Here is an 11,691-nt window from a genome sequence, read left to right as displayed (position 1 = left end):
AAATTAAAGTGGGTGGGGTCCTCTCTGATAATAGCTGCTTGAGCAGAGGATCTAGGCAGGGGTGTCCTCTTTCACCTTTGTTATTTGCATTATATTTAGAACCATTGGCAAAGAAAATAAGGGACTCAGACATTCAAGGATATAATTAGTATGGTAGTCTCTATTTGCAGATGACACTATTTTATACCTGACAGAACCAGAAAGAGATGTTAGTGTTGTGGAACATATTGAGACTGTTTCAGACCTTTTCAGGATACAAAATTAATGAATCAAAAACAAAAGCAATAGTGGTAAATTATGTACCCAAATATGAACTGGTTCAGCGATATCCATATTTATGTGGACATGATAAAATTAAGTATTTAGGAGTATGGATTAAAAATATTACTGGTGTGGCAACTAAGGATATGTGGGAAGAGACTAAACAAAACATAATACAAAAACTGAGAAAATGGAAGCTCTGTTATAGGGATATTGATAGTAAGATACAAGCAGTTAAAATGTTTTTAGTCCCTTTAGTCTTACAACTGGTCAGGCATATTTTTAATCAACCAGAGGACAGGTGGTAGACAGCAATTAATAAAGAGCTGAAATAATTTATCTGGGAGGAGAAGATGGCAAGATTCTAGTGGGATAAGCTTATTCTTCCAACAGAACATGGTGGACTGGGATTAACCGAGTTGAAGGGGTGTTTCAGAGCAACATTATTTAGGCTCCTATATACATAGTACAAACAGAAAACTATAATCCAAAGTGGAAAGAGATGATGATGAAACGAGGGGGAGCTCAAGTAACAGGGAGAAACTGAGATTTTGGATGTAGACATTTAAGGAGAATAACAAAAATCATACAGAATATTATACTCCTAAAGTAGCAGAAGGTCTTCTGAGAACTAAACCAACACAGGAATAGAGAAAGGAGATTCTGCCAATAGGGATGACTGCAATTAGGGATGCAGACAATAGGCAATAGGGGGGGCAGGAATATATTGGTGAAAACTGGCAAAAGAACCAAGGTACTGGGAGCAAATAACTGGAGAGGAAAAGGTAACAGAATAGGAAGATGACAGAAACTTATTTGGAATGCAGGCCAAAGATTGCCTTACATATCAATGATATATCAGAGTATAGGCAAAGAGAAGGAAATAGGGTGTTCCTAAATGAAAGACCAGCACTGGTAAAGTTTTTAGTAGAATCTAGAACAGAAATTGCCATTAAGAAAGGAATAATTAGTAGAGAGTATACAATATTGCATGATGACTATAAGAATTAATCAGAGGAGGTTAGGAAGGACTGGGAAGAGAGATTACATACGCAATTTGCAAAGAAACAATGGGGAGATATATTTATGTCTCCCAAATCTGCAGCAAAATCTAGAAGATTTCAGATCTTTGTCTGGAAGTCATTGGCATTTTTATTCCGGAAGCAGACTTCAAATAATTCTTCCTCAGGTAGACAGCAAATGCTGGAGGTGTGGTGGGGCAGAAAGAAGTAACTGGGAACATATTTTCTGAGAGTGTAATGAGTTGGTAGACTTTAAAGATTTTCTGCAGACTGCTCTGTCGGAGATGCTAACTGAGCAAGCTGGAGTGACTAGGGAAATTATTTTTTCAGCTATGATACTAACTCGAAATTGCCTAGACATAGTAAGACCTTGCTGAGTCTAATTATGATGGCTGACAAAAAAGCAATTACTAGAAAAGGGAAATGAAAATCTGAACCAACATTACTAGAAGTAGTGAAGATAGCAACATAATTAAAACTGGAACTGTGATATTTAGAAAAGGGTAGGAGCAAATTACATAGGAAAAAAATGAGAACTGTGGGATCAATACATGCAGTGGAGGAACAAGATTTAAAAGAAGGCAAGATCTGAATGAGCTATGTAATGGTTGACTAACAACAATTGGACATGTTTGCAGCCACAGTTGTCACATGGTTTGGAATGTATAATGATCGCAAATGAGATTGTGTCACTGTGCTTTATTGTCATTTATATAAATGTAACATGACCTATGTCAAAAAAGATAATTTAATAAAGATGTTTCTTATTTAAAAAAATAAAGCTATAGATAATGGCAAAAATGGTGGTGAAAGGATTCAAACTCTGTACCTTTGACTACAGGAATTAGTTTAATATAACTGCCAGGCAACAACAAATCACTTAAAACATTAACAAAACAGTAAGTGTTGCATGGACATGTATTCTCTGAAGAATAAAAACTATGAAACTGTAATGACTGGCATTATTGACAGACACTAATCCTGACTGATTTAGCAGAAAAAAAGTTAATGAGGGACAAAGCATAAATATGAGGCAAAATTAGTGATGTTCTACAAAATCATAGACAGCCAAGAGGCACACTACTTTAATTCACTTAAAAAGGTAATATAACAGCAAGTAATGTATCAACATGCATCTTCGAAAATTTTCAACAAATGCTATGAAACCCTAGTCAGTGGCATTGTTGACTGACTGTAGACCTCAGTGATTTTTAACCCTAAGTGATTTATTGGAAAATGAAGATGTGAGTGAAGGTCTGGCAGGTAGTGCAGGGGATTAAGGCTCTGAGCTGTTAGTGAGGTGGTTCCTGTAGTGAAGGGTACAATGCTTGATTCTTCCTACCTCCATTTGCCTACTGTGGTACTTTGAGCACGTCCACTTAACTAAATAGTGCCCCTAGGTTGCCCATTTGCCTAGCTTAAAAGATAGAAAAAAAAAGATAGGGCCTAAATATGCATGTTAGTAAATAAACAAATGAATAAATAAATGTGCAGTTTCTGAATAAGAGCAGAGACAGATTATGGTCAAATGGAGCCCTAGGCAGGGTAATTGGCAAGCCCCTTCCCCCGCAGCCAGACCAATATCCCATTACTTGGTTGTCTCTCCCCATTCACCATAAAACACTGTTCAAACCTGTCGGTGTGCATACTATTTTCTTCTTTACTTTTTACATGATCACACACATGGATTTAATTTAAAACTTGTATTAAAATTATAAAGCAGAAACACTGTCAGCCATTTTGATGAGCAAAACACTTTCAAATTGAAAACAGGCAACATAAGCAACAGTAAACATCTCTTCATTTGAAACTCATATTTATTGAAATTGCATCCTCCTATCCAGTAAGTTATAACAGATGTAAGGGGATTCATAATCAATAGCAAATAGTGAAGCACTAGTTATTGACTAGTTGAAGGTTGCAAAAATTTGAAAGACACAGATAACACTTGCTAACAGCATAGGACAGCCCACTGGACACAAGTGTCCTTTTTCAGGGGCAGCCCAGGAGCACTATCTGGTGAAGGAACTTGGTCAGACTCACACTAAACAAATGAAGGCTGAGGGAATCAAATGCTGCACTACACAGCCTCAGTCATCTGCAGTAATTACCAGGCAAACTGTTGTAACCCATCACAGTGTATTTCACATCCATGTGTCTGTAAAAACAAGTTACATTAAAAATGCATTAATAGTTAATATTTTAACATCAAGCTTATAGACTCCATGCTGTCTAAGTTATTCACAGCCAAGTAAACACATTAACAGTGAACAAAATAAGGAAACCAAAGATTGTTTCCAAAGAACATGTCTCATATGATGAAGCTCCTATTTACTACAATCAGTCCCTTCCTTTACACCATAACTATTCTGGGATATAGTGCTGAACATACACACAAATACACACACACACACACACACACACACACACACACACACACACACACACACACACACACACACACACCACTCCATTCTCATTCAGTTCTTTCTTCTAAAAAAGCCATTTTCCTTTGCTTATGAATGTGCCCATTCACTGCTTCCAGTAAAAATGTGCTTTTCTGCTCTAAAAAGACAGTGCTTGTGAAATGCTTGTACTTTCTCAGTTTTCCAAAAAGTCAGTGGGAAAAATGTTGCTTGTGCTTTCTGTTCCACAAGTCAGTTGAGCAGAGGAGCAGGAACCACACTTGCTGTTCTTGTGCTTTCACCCAAACAGGAACGGGTGGGGATTGGCTTCAAAAGAACTTTGTTTTAAATTGTATTATTCCAGGACCTGAAGCATTCACAGGGGCACACCATTTCATGGGAGAGGAGGAGCAAGTACCCCTGTGTGCCTCAATGTGGCACTGCCCCTAAGCAATAACTGTACAGGATCTAGGTTTCGAAAACTTTCTATTCTGCAAAACAAGAAAGTGCTCATCTTTTTGACCTTCTGCCAGAACCAGATTGTCAAATTGGACCCCTTGTCAGATAACGGACAAGTTCCCCAGCTTTACCAGTATCATTTTCCTTAGCTGTGTTTCCCCAGCCACCATAAAATAAAGTTCAGAATTTCTCAGTGGACAAATGATCCCAGAGATTTGTATTTAATGTAATTTTTCATTTCAATTTTAACAACAAAAGCATTCAGTACCATTTGCTAAACAAAACAAAAAGCTTTCACATTGAAAACAGAATTAAATAAGCAACACTAAACTGTTATTCCCTTGAAACTCTAATATATTCAGTGTGTAGCTGCCAAGCATGCCTCTCATCGGGTTCATATTGGAAGACTGAAGACACATTCTTTCGAATGCATCTTGGTCGAATTTAAAAGACTGAAACAGCAAAATATCGAAGCGGCTTTTGAGTGAATTCTTTCCCTGGGAAAGAATTTGCTTGACCGCTTTGTTACTTTGCCATTTTCTGCACTGTAGTGCGGTCTTGGAGTTGGTATATTTAAGTAGGGGGGTGGGAGGTGAAGCCCCCCACTTAATGTAATGTTTAAAGTGTTTTGTTTTGTATTTTTTTTTTTTTTTTTTTTTTGGAACAGCGATTTTTTTTTTTCTTGGGAAAAAAAAAATCGCTGTTCTGACAGTTTGATATCGTAAGCTTTTGCTTACATAGGGTCGATTAATCATGTTCGCTTTAAGTGTTCGGTGATCTAATATAGACCTCTCTCATCTGTCCAGAGTTTTGTAGAATGCCCAAATGTGTGACTCATATTTTTGGTCCATTGCTCATACAATTTGTGGTTTTCAAGCCATTAAGAATTTAAGTCATTAAATAATGACAGACATTTGAGTTTGAGTTAAATCTTCAAAAAAACTTATGCTAATACAAAACCCCTGTTGTACTAGTGACTATACATTTATAACAGCAATATTTAATATATCCCTGATTTGTGGAACTTTTCCCCCAAATGTTGAATTTGTTCAGAATTCTTGCACTAAGAGGTTGAGAGGTATGCTGACAAGCCTTTATACTGAAAAACATTTGGCAAGTTTTCTGCCTTTCCATGATAAATTATGTGTGCATGCAGCCACCAGAAACTTTGTACAATTCCAAACTTTAAGGGGCAAAATAAATACCCAGATCTGTAGGGGGTTTGGAGGCATTTTTCCCAGGAAAAAAAAGAAGTGAAATTGTGCACTCTAGTCATTTTTGTTTGTTAAAACTGCCTTATTGAAGAAAGAAAATTTGGATAATTTTCTTGTACTTCCAAAGGACTGAAATGTGTTTAACTTTTGAGTTTTGCCATGTATTCTCAAATATTTATACCACTATGAAATAAAATATTAGATGAACCACCGAATTTAAACTTTATTATGTCTAGTGCCTTAGCAACATGCTTTTAAAGACTTAAAATATTCACAATTACCAAGCCATTCTTTAAATAAGCAACCCAAGTCACATGACCCACAATCAATTAATTCACTAATTCTATACTAATTAAAAAGAAAAACATGTCAAAAAATATGAAAAAAATCTAAAAACAAAAGAAAATAAATTAAAATATGTATCACTAGCAGGAATTATAATCATAACATCTAAATGCACAGTCAGTTAATCATGATATATTTCTATTCTATTTCATTCCTTGGAATATGGGGTTTCAAAGTCTAACTTCAAATTTATTTCAGCTTTGTATTTTAATAAATATTCTTAAAAGGTCATGCCTCACAGTTCATATAATATGTTATAAACTGTATACTGTTATCAAAATTACATCTCCCTTATGTTTATTAATAAGTTCTGATACTGGATTTTCAGACCTCTTATTTTTTACATCATTTATATGCATTTGTATCCTCACCTTAAGTTCCCTTTTTTGTTCAATATAATTTAGTCTGCACACATAATTTATTACATATATAACCACTTTTGTATTAGTGTATAATTGTGGTGAAAGTTTCTCTTATTGATATACTTCACTACATTCATCAGATACCTACAGGTATTGCAACTGCCACAGGAAAAGTTCCTTCTGTCCACTAATAAATAGTTTAATTATTTTTCAATAAACTGTGTACTATCATATCCTATTCATTTCTACCTTTTTATAGGAAATAATTTTACATTTTCATAACTTAAATGTTTATTGTCTCTCAGTATATCCCAGTGTTTTCTTGGCATCATTTCTATCATGTTTGCAAATACATTATATTCTTTGATAAATCACTCTACTATTACTAACTTTGAAATTTACAGCTATATTATACTCATTCAATTTCTGTGATAATAAATTTATCCTAGTCCTAATGCAAGTTTCAAGATAAGCTTCTTTGTCTATCTCCATGGGGTCATTAAAAAAACTGTATAAAAATTCTGTATCTAATTAATAAAATCATCCCAACTAGTGCAAGCTGTTCTGATACACAAGCATTCCCCTAATAATAAAAACCTTAAAACATGCCTAGGGTGGCAACTGTTTCCATCAAAAACTTTCTATGTCAATGCATCTTTTTTATATAATTTTGTACAAATGTTCTTATTTTCATCCCAAAACACCAAATCCAGAAAGCAGATATGTTCTTTATTCACATATTTAGAAAACTTAATCCCAAAGCCATTACTATTTATTTTCTCAAATTCATCAAATTCCTCAGTAAATCGTTTACATATGAATAACAAACTCGACCAGTAATAGTGTCTGTGCAGATTCTCCATTCCTCGTGGTATAAATGGTGCCTTCTATAAGTAGCAGTAGGTTATGATACCAGCTCTTGTCCTGTGGAAACAAGCACACACTTGTATTACTGTTATGATTGTATTTAATTTGATGACTATAGAAATCCTATTTCTCAGCCTGTTACCAACAAAATCAGGAATAAAGCCAAAATAATCAGGAACAAAACCCTAAATCAATGACACATTTTAAATATTGCTACTACTGACCTGCAAAGTTGACAGAATAAGATACCTTGAACTAACATGGATTTTCTTAAGTAAAAGAAGTCTGTAAATATGATGATTGTCATTATCTTTTGAATGAAATCCTCCATTTGTTTCTCAAACTCACAATTTCAGTAGGGAAAGTTCAAATGTTTGAGCTAAAATCAAAGACTTTATTGGAAGTTAGGGACAGTTGAGAGGTATGGTAGAAATGAAAATAGTGACTGTGGCATCGTTTAATCATTTTTGCCAAGATTTTCATCATGTTACATTGGACCCTTCCTCACCCTGTACTATAGCAATGACATTAGATATTTTTTTCCAATCTATGATTCAACAGTTAGTGTTTAAGTCACTTTTTGAGTGTGAAGTGAGCACTTACCGGTTTTGTCCATTAACTGAATTTATAAGGTGGACATGTTTAAAATTTTAGTAAGATATTGAAAACAGTAAAGCCGTGGTGGTACAGCAGTAGCATTGTTGCCTCACAGCAAGAGGTTCTCCTGTTTGATTCTCGGCTGGAGTGCCTTCTGTCTGGAGTCTGCATGTCCTCCCCACGGTCGAGTTGCCTCCGAAAGACATGCATGAATGGGCGTGCCTTCACTGAAGGTTGGGCATTGGGCTGGCAACTCGGCACCATAAAAATCAACTGCCAATCATTAGCAGACCGGAGTTCCATTGTGGTGACCTCTAACTGGGAAAAGCTGAAAAAACAAACAAAAGTTCTAAAGTTATACTCACCCTACTAAAGCTAGCTTAGCTTAGTTTACAAATGGCAACTTTCATTTCTTTAATGCATACACTTTTGTAGGCTCACATGGCCTTTGTCGTTTCTCAGATGTAGACCAGAATTTATCTTGGAAGCCCAAAAAGAGAGTTTTTATTTACCATGTGTAATCACATATTAGGAAATGCAAGAATACCTCTCAGCTATTGCTGATTTTGCAGAATGCCTCTGATGTTGCCTCATATTTTGCCCTGACTCTTGTCAAAATTTGTATTTTCTTGTAAATCACTGATGATTACAGTCAAAGGATAATGGTAGACATTATGGTTTCATACTTCTTATTGTTCAGAAAGTCTGTGCTGATGCAAAACCTGTTCTATTAACAATTTTAAGTGAATTAGAGTAGTATTTAAAAACTGACCCTAGCTTTGGGGTTTGTCTCCAGTTATTTTTGCTACTGCCCCTGATTCTTCAAAAAAGAAGTTGAGAGTTATGGAGATAAGACAAAATGTCAGACCACAAGTGTTTGACAAATTGCAGTGCAAACAGTGATGTGTAGCCATGTCTTAATGTGTACTACCCCAACGCTGCAGATCTACTTCAAGGAACACTGATCTCATAGGTAGTATATAAGTAATTGTGCTGATGGAGTAAAACTTCTCATATTTGGAAGTGCAAGGTGAGACAAAGACTCACTGCAAAAATTATTTTCTTTATTGTACTGAGTTTTGACTTGATCTGCTAGATTGCTAGTTCACACCTAACTGTTGACATTGTTGAAACCCAAACAGTTGTACTGTGATCTTTAGTCACACAGTCTAAGAAAATTATTACTAATTTTTAATCCTTGCATATGCTTTTTAATAAAATTAATAAAAAATAAATTATGAAAATATTCAAAACTAAAGTTAATGAGCCAAAACTACATGTAGCAAATGAAGTATAACTGTTGTCAGCATGTTTAGCTAGAAGTTAGAATATATGCATTCATTCACAGTACCCCATGGATATGACAGATCTATTTTTATATTCAGTCCAAAGATCTGTATTCTTGTAGTAAACTGTGAAATACCATTACTTACTGATACTGGAGTCATTATTAGCCAGCAGCAACAACAGAAGATTTATCTCATACATTGCACAACACCAGAGATTCAGACATAAGTAATTAAATACAGGCATGTCATTTGTCTCCTAAAATTAACCACATAGTTTACATGCAGGCAGAAAGAATATCATATTCCAGAAATACAAGGATACAATCAATGGTCCTTAGTCTAAAGGTGTAAAGAAAGCAAACAAATCAACATAGCTTCACAAATTGAACTTCATAATAAAATAGTGGAATGGGGGGGGGGTAAGGCCTTCCCTGTTGAGATGAACTAGAAAATGTGTCACATAATGCCCCCCCAAACACACACACGCGCACACACACACATTCATATATGCACAGATAGCCACACACACACAAATGCATACAGGTACACACACACACACACACACACACACACACACACACACACACACACACACACACACACACACACAAATGCATTCACTTATACACACACACACAAAAATGCATACACTTGTACATATACACACACACACACACACATGAATGCATTCACCTATACACAGACATGAATGTATTCACTTATATGTGCACACACACACACATGCACATACACATGCACACATACACACACAGATGGATATGCACATACACATATGCACAGGCACAAACACAAATATATTCACTTATACATACACGTACATACACATATATATGTAGACACGCATACACACAGACACATACAACATACACATATATATGTAGACACACATACACAGACACATACACACATGCGCTCACACACACACACACACACACACACACACACACACACACACACACACACACACACACACACACAAATGACTTACCAGGCAATGCGTAAGAAATTTCTACCTCTGTACTTCTAACCTACCCTGCAGATGCCACACAGGATGCTGTTTGGTTTAGAGTAAGAAGAAGCTTTACTTCATTTCAGAAAGATATAGAACAGACTTAGTGTCTCATGTACACCTCTATGCATTTACATATCGGCACTTTCATCAGCATGCTAAGCCACTTGTCTTTGGAAGTTTTGTTTCAGTGAGAATCTCAGTAAAGCTGTAAAAGAACTCTAGCAAATTTCACATTGCTCTGCTGTACACTCCAAAAAGATCAATAGTCAGTTGAGTAATTTTGTATATGCTTTTCCCCAGGCAAGCACATGCTTAGTACATCCCAGCCTTGGTGCATCTAGAAAGCTATAATAAAGGAAATAGAAAGTGGAGAGAAATTCTTCTTAAAAAAAATTCATAATTTTTAGAAGAATTGTTTTTTATGGCAGTATACTTGAGTATCATCTGCAAGTATTGACAAATGTTCCACTGATAAATACTAATGAGCTAAAAGCCTGTGAACTGGGTTAGTTCCAATATACTGCTGAATTTTTACATCTCACTGACAGTCATGCATCTTGAAGGTGAAAACTTCAGGAATTAATCATGTGGTCCCTTATTATATTCATGTTTGGTTTATTAGCCTTACATACTCCACTCTAACATGCAAAATACTTTTTGGTAAATATATGTTTCAATAATAAAGAGAGAGAGAGAGGGAAGAAGAGAAAGTGAAAAGGGGGAAGAGAGATTTGAGCTCAGTTCCACCATTTTTACCATGGGGCAAAGGAAACCCATGCACTCTCTGTGATTGGGTGGCTTATATACATCCATCAGGCAAGAACATGATATACAGGTGATGTTTTTATGTTTTTTTTTAAAGAATCACCAGCAGCCAACTGTAGAACTACTGTTGTTTCATTTTGCTTATACCCAAATGTCTTTGTTTTTGATGAAAATTTATATAACAACTATGGGAGTTCCCTAAGCTCCATCATGCAAAAAGCTTACAATGGATTTGTTTGAGAGTGAATAAGCTATGATCATCTTTTTTTCAGAAAATATGTAATTACAAATTATAGTTATATATTTAATTTATATTTTACATGCAGGTGGGGCTCCCAGCTAATTGTACAATTTATTGAATATTTTGCTAAGAACATAGCTGGATTAATTTTAGTGGGAAGGTGCAGATAAGAGAAACAGCTTATCTGAATTGTGGTATACCAGGTCAAAACATTATAACAAGTTTGTATACAAAACAACAGCTTGATAGATTTCTCTATTGGACAAGCTTCCATCCTCCCCACATTTGATTTTATCATTACTTTATAGAGAATTACTGTATGCTGCAGGAGCACACAGTACATGGGAGGTGTAGCTTATAACTTCCACAGAGAACATTCATAGGATGAAAGAAAAGACTCTGACCCTCCTGGAGATTGGAGGGCATTAACACGACTTCCACAGTGAATTCTGATATGGCCTTCCACACTTTTTACTGGACTGATACTTTGGCTGAGGTCAAAGGCTCAGTTGTGAGCCTCCATGTGATGGTGTTATTGAGCCTTTCCTTCCTTAAAGATGAGCTTAGGCAGGCCATTTTAGATGTCTCCAGTGCAAGAGGCAGTCCTCTTTAGGCAGACATTCCATGAGTTATTTGAATTTGGAAAAAAGGAAGCAAGCACATGCTACTGAGTAGAGTCTCTGAGATACCCTTCAGCCTTGCTTCTTCTTCCAGGTCAAACTAGCCCCCTGTAGAACGAGGAAGGCCCCATGTGTTAGAGAATGTTTCATCCTGTTATTGCACTGGGTGGCTTAGTGGAAGCCATCTCATCTGGCACAGTAGCCACAGTCC

General features: G+C 35.9%; 1 protein-coding gene across 1 annotated transcript in view; it reads right to left on the bottom strand.

Moving 5' to 3' along the window:
* Nucleotides 1–4,866: 4,866 nt before the first annotated feature.
* LNP1 (leukemia NUP98 fusion partner 1) overlaps nucleotides 4,867–11,691 on the bottom strand; it is a 626,541-nt gene continuing 619,716 nt past the window's right edge. Inside the window, exon 9 of the mRNA XM_044071330.1 lies at nucleotides 4,867–6,992. The gene's annotated coding sequence lies outside the window, so the exon portion shown is untranslated. The remainder of the gene's footprint in view (nucleotides 6,993–11,691) is intronic.

This window comes from Protopterus annectens, chromosome 5.part0, assembly GCF_019279795.1.
Source record: "Protopterus annectens isolate FY-2018-M chromosome 5.part0, PAN1.0, whole genome shotgun sequence".
In the NCBI taxonomy this organism is placed as follows: domain Eukaryota; kingdom Metazoa; phylum Chordata; order Ceratodontiformes; family Protopteridae; genus Protopterus; species Protopterus annectens.
The sequence above is the reverse complement of the archived record's forward strand: the minus strand, read 5'-3'. Positions and strand labels throughout refer to the sequence as shown.